The sequence below is a fragment of the Anopheles stephensi genome, chromosome 3, assembly GCF_013141755.1.
Source record: "Anopheles stephensi strain Indian chromosome 3, UCI_ANSTEP_V1.0, whole genome shotgun sequence".
NCBI classification, from domain to species: Eukaryota; Metazoa; Arthropoda; class Insecta; order Diptera; family Culicidae; genus Anopheles; species Anopheles stephensi.
The window spans coordinates 45,161,673-45,167,748 of record NC_050203.1 but is presented as its reverse complement, the minus strand read 5'-3'; the positions used below and the strand labels follow the sequence as shown (position 1 = coordinate 45,167,748).

The 6,076-nt window shown below is 44.4% G+C and overlaps 1 long non-coding RNA gene across 1 annotated transcript; it reads right to left on the bottom strand.

Annotated features, from left to right (window-relative positions):
* Positions 1 to 1,604: 1,604 nt before the first annotated feature.
* Positions 1,605 to 6,064, bottom strand: LOC118511135. The gene is made up of 3 exons (XR_004906111.1): positions 5,913 to 6,064; positions 5,658 to 5,829; positions 1,605 to 5,591 (listed from the first exon to the last, which is right to left on the bottom strand). It is a non-coding gene; the product is annotated as an uncharacterized LOC118511135 (long non-coding RNA).
* Positions 6,065 to 6,076: the final 12 nt, after the last annotated feature.

Genomic DNA, 6,076 nt, shown 5'->3' with positions numbered 1-6,076 from the left:
AACTAGATTACAAAACAAAATACTATTCACATCGGTATGGAGAGATTTCCTTCTCCACACCGTGAAAAGGCGGTCGAGTTTCCTTATCCCGGAAGACCGATCCGTTAATTGTTATTCCGTCATCCAACTTCGTGGTACCGTGGCTTGCGAGGATCAGTATCGTGTGTGGACATCACATCCCGTCAATACTTGAGCGGAAGGCGCTTTACGTGGTACTCCATGGTAAAGTTGATCCAGTGTTTCTTCATCACTCTATTGCGCCTGCTGTTCGGGATCCTATAGATACCGCCTATCCGCCATACCCCCTAAGGCCTAAGCCCCTCTACCATCATACATACAACACAAATAACAGGCAAATAATAGTAATGGAAGAAAAGAAGGAAAGGTACCAAACTACTACACCATTCGCTCGGCAGAACTCAAAAATAGACCTCGGGCAGGTATCAACCCCGAACCCCAGCAGATCTGGTATAAGACAGTTGGGCGTTCTGCCGATGTCCCGCACTGTGTTCCTATAAGTAGGGTTGTTCAGCCTCGTACTCCACACAAGACCTTAGAAGATGATCTATGTCGTGGTATCCGAGGCCGCAGCCACATGCTTTGCAGTCGACCTGTCCTATACGCTGACGATGCACGCCAAATGCGAAATGGTTAGACCTGAGCCTAGACATCATTCGAATGAACGCAATGATCCCCTGAGATGCCATGGAACCAGCGTTTCAAGGACACTTGGGGCGTAATAGAATAGAAAAACCTCCTAAGCTCATCTGTGTCCCACACACTCTGCCACCGAGCCGTGCAGAGAGACTGTGGGGCACGCATATGCTCGTGAGGTAGGAAAAGCCTATCAAAAAAGAGACCCTTGTGAAGCGCTCTTTTGGGGCAATAGGTCTTCACTTCCATTACCAAGAATACGGCTATGAGCGGGCAACCAAACAAGAGATAAGTCGTTGCTAGTTCAGTTGGGGTGGTCCGGTGGCCGAAAAGACAGCGGCACCGGCCTTCACACGGCAGGGCCGGGGTTCAAATCCTATCCAGACCGCTTCCCCGAAAGTAAGGCTGACTACTTTGCCATGGGTAAAATCAAGTCACCGAAAGCCAGCAATGGCAGGCCGAGACCTCTCGAGGTTTGTAATGCCAAGGAAGAGGAAGAGAAACAAAGGTGTGTGCATATCATAACATCCCTTCGCAATGTTTTTCTTTATTTCCAGCACACACCCAGTTAGGCGGAATCTGAGTTAATTCGAATAAAAGCTAATGACAAATTAGTATTCAAATGCTTTTGATTTTGATTTTTTTTTTTTTTTTTGGAATCAACCTTTAGTTTCTGCGTAGCAAATAATTTCTGGTTTGCAGCGTGGCCGAAAACCATTTCGGCAAATCTTCTGTGAATTTGAGTACAGAAAAACGTTCCAACTGCGTCATATTGAAAGCTTTAAAATCAGACTACCTCAAGAGGTTTGGTTGGCTTAACTAGATTTACGCCTAGAGATATAGTCACAGCGCTGAATGCGAGCAGACAGTCTCGATTGAATTCGAAATCAGTCCTGTCCTGTGGAGCACCATCATCCTCTAATTGAAAAACTAAAGCGGTAATAAATCGTACAGCATTAACATAAGAAAATCAATGAAGCTTTAAACATTGTTTAAGCAGAACAATGCACTGCGCTGAAAGTGAGATTTAAAATAATAAGAAGTAACAATAGAGGACAAATAAGTTATTTACGTTTTTATTTATTTAAATTGTACTAGTCTGCGCCAACGGTCGGGATAAAATTAACAAATAGTATTTAAGAAATAAAACAACATGCCCCGGCAATCACGTTGTTGCATGCATATGATGAAAACCAAATATTCATACACATCCGGAAGGTGCGAGAGAAATACAGCCCGACCGCTCCCGTTTTGCCAAATGCTTATTGCATTCACAACAGTGGCCGGCCACTATCTGCAGCATCAATGACCATAAATAACTATATGACCCCGCCGCCTTTGCGCGTACAGCATTGGTATGTAGCTGAAGAGGAAGCGTTTTTTTTGTTAGCCCAATCGACAGTGTGGCGACAGTGTGCAGGCAGTGCACTGATTATTAATAGGGCCAATTTTATGCCTTGCCGTGCAATTCTAAAACAATCCCAATCCTGAAACCACCTTCCCCTCCCCCTCTCCCATTCCCCCTGCATAGCTTATTGATGGCGTTGTTATTGCTTGAGAGTCGTATCCAGTTTTTGGCCCCAAAAACTATAAATATTATTTTGTCGCCGATTGTTTGGCTCGCCCGCGAAAGAGTGCTCCCCTACGTAGGTGGAAGGGGCGGCGGTACACAAACAAGGAAATAATGTTCGTATTTTCCGAGGGGGGAGGAGGAGGAAGGGCCGTATTTGCACCATTATGCAGCGACCACGCTAATCCGAAGAACCCGGCCACCGGGAAGCCGAAACGCAGAGAAAAAAGGAGGAAAATTAATATGTGGTGTGGTAAAATCGAAGCTGCACCGGCCGTGTGTGTGTGTGGAAATGGATTGGGCCGGCAAGTCAAATGTTTCAATAAGCTTTACTTTGCTTTGCACCCTCAATGCATCCTCAATCGGAAAAGCGGTGCAGGCAGGTTTATGCTGAATGCTCCCTCCCGTTTGGGGAACAGGCGCGCTCAAGGCGTGATTGCGTTCCCCCTTTGAGAGTGCAAAACGCTATAAAAATTAATGCAACAAAATAAATAAACAGTTGATCAGTGATAGTGCAAATGGAAAATTCGGTTACTAAAACAGAAATCTCCAGCTCTTTCTTTTTTTTTGCTGGAAATCAGAAAGTTAAAAGAAAATCAGAAGAAGTTAAAACAAAACACAACAGACCATCCACATCGGACGCCACAACTGCAGTGACAGTTGCACGGCCATCATCAGTTCAGCAAGGACATCACCCATCCTTACCCCGAAAGTGTGTGAGTGTGTATGTGGGCTGCAAAAAAGAGGACACCGGAATGAAATTAATTTATTTCAACTCACCATTGCCACCCATATGACTGCAGTCGCGCTGCACCCCACCCTCGTGGAATGCACCGTGGTGCATGCGAAAATGTGGAACGCAAATAAATAAACCGAGGATATGTTCATGGTGCGAGTCCCCCCTGATCCACCATCCTCAGTGTCTGGACCCGCGCTGGATGTGTGATTTGTGTGCCGCTGTAGGTGTAATTTAACGCCCGGCTTCAGCTGAAGTTTGATTAAAATTAAAGCCCCAAGTAGCTTCGGTGCCCGCTGCACATCCCATCATCCCATCGTTCACAGATCGCCCATTGAAAGGACCTGCGCTGGTGCGTATAAAATTCTATTATCTACACAACTACTACGTACATATTCGCTTTAATTATGTCCTAATGTGCTTCCGGCTGGCGACTATCGTCCCCGACTCCACGCCGTTTCGCAGTGTTGCATTGGATAGGGCACTACCACCACCACGCCAACATCATCATCGTCATCATCGGTGCAAAACTATTCTCACAACGGGCCCTGTGGAAGCGAACGCAACCTATCCTATGATCCCGCTGGCCTTCATTAACGATGGTGAAAATACTTAATTGAATACACTGTGAACCGTTATTAATAAAGTTAAGGGGCGGCGGTTTGGGGTGAGCGAGGTGAGCGAGGTTGGTGGTGGGGAGATTTACACATACGGACACTTTCAATCGTCATTCGGACCGGGATTAGGTTAATCACCGCCGTCCACTACCCTAATCGTTCGGTTCAACCGCACTGATTAAGTTTATTTGCGTGAATTCAAAAGGACACGAGGATTCAGTCCACTGGCCGTGGGCAATGATCCTTAACGTTGTGTACGCCTATCCGGCAATCAACTGTTTTTGATGGCTCGAGCCAAACGGAAAGGTCACTAATGATTTACGCTCGATAGGGTAAACATTTGCCCAAAGATGAAGCTAGTCAAAGGTGAGTTAACGCTTTTTTATGCATCGATGTCTAATACAACATTCAAACCGCGGAAGGATAAGCTGCTCTTAATAAGGCTGCAATAGTCTTGCCAAGCATTAGTACAATTGCTTTATATTAAAATGTTTGCGCTTGGTGTATCCCTGTAGGATTATTTGCTATCATCTATGATAAATAAGATCCTTGATCGAATAAAAATAAAATTCATCATGCAGTCCCATATAAAAAAAAAATCATCGTTACTAACTTTTCTAGAAGCACATTGTGCTATAAATGTAATTTTCCTTGCTGTCGAAAAAAAGGACGGGGATCTAGTCTGCTAACTGCCCGAGAGTCAGAGACGTGTTAAGGACTCCAGTAGCAGATGAGGCCAATAAGCCTTGAGGAAACATGGAGGGCCATACGTTATCTCAAGAACAACAAGGCACCAGACATCGACGGAATTGTAGTCGAATTTATCAAAAATGGTAGGGCAGCAACTGAAAAAAGGGCGAAATTTTTCAAATTATTACTGAGATGTAAGATAGCGAATGGAAACCTTGTGTGTTGGAATCATTCCATCATCTATCCCAAGTACAAGAAATCTCTTGCTTCTACTTAGATCCTGCGCCAGAGGATGAGCTCGTCTGTCGTCTCTTCAATATGGCGCTAGAGAGGGCCAACGAGATGGACACTGCTAAGATCATGGTCTATAAGACAATATAGATTCTGACTTACGCAGGTGACATAGTATCAATGGTTTTAGGTTCTTTTATGCAGCAGTCCCGTTCACCAAGACCTGCCGAACCGATTATAGTATAGCCTGACGAAAATTCTTCGCTCAAAATAGCCGTCGCGGCCTACCACGCTGGGACTGTGTACAATATTCATAGTTCATGTATTGTATATCAAGTACGATTTTGAGATATGGACTCTCTGGCTAGCCCCTCTCTGGCGTGTTCGAGGGAATGATCCTCAGAAGGATCTTTAGCCGTGTGCCGTGTGTGTGGAAGGACTGTGGAGAAGACGTTAAAATAGCGAGCTCTACGAGCTGGGCGGTTAATCCACAACCGAGCGAATCAGGCTTGCCAGGCCCAATACATAATTTTTCTCAAGTCATAAGTCAAGCGTATTTTTCGTCAACTGGAAATAGTACAGCCAGGCAACTGGGCTTGGTATGCCCATGCTGAGATGGAGCGTAGCGAAGCGTCCGCCAGAAAGGCCGAGATTGGATTGACAGACGACGGCGCAATACCGTGAGCGACACCGAGAACTTCTACAACCGCCCAAGACTATCAATTGGTTGTAGCGCCTGACAAGTAAATAAGGAAGCCATGGAGAATCCAAATAATCGAGACATTTAGGACTTCCACGCCTCAGTCGATATTGACGGGTTTGAAAGCTCAAGACGCCGAGCATCTGTTTAGTTAGCTTATACTATGAACCGCTCCTGGAGCCTGGATGAACTGTTCATAATGTATGCTTGTACCTTCCATAACTAAAAAGCTGCGAGCATGATGAGTGTCTAATTATACTGTTTTTCGCTAAAAGCAGCATAATTAGCAAAATCCGAACAGATTATTATACAATTTATCTGTTTACGAACAGTGTTTTACTTTCTCGACTGCAATGCATTCCCAACGGGTTCGTCATCGTATTATCCATATGGCTAGAAAGAAAACAAATTTCATGTAGCGAAAAGCAAACCAGTGGCACGGTAAAAAATTGTATTTACCTGTTACATTACGAAATTTTCAGTACATTTACATTTGCTTTTCAGCAATCGCGGCAAAATGATTTTAGCAAAATGACAGTTCCACAACAACACTCCTAAGCAGCGTTTACACGTACAACACGCCCCTGCTGCGTGTATACATACTGGCGACATTTTCAGTGTTGGCTTAATTCTGAAATAAGGGTTGCAATTTTTTCCAACATTTTAATCTATCTTTTACAGAATTTTCTTTCGTATTATGACCCCTTTACTCACAGTTCGGTTGGAATTTGATGACCTTCAGCAATCTGCAATTGATCTATTCCAAGCTAGTTTTTACACTTTGTGCAAAAGTGACTCCTCGAAAGTTCAAAAATGTTGTCTACTTCCAAACATAGTTTGTGAACAATTCCACCAACGTCTGTGCCGATTACACAAAC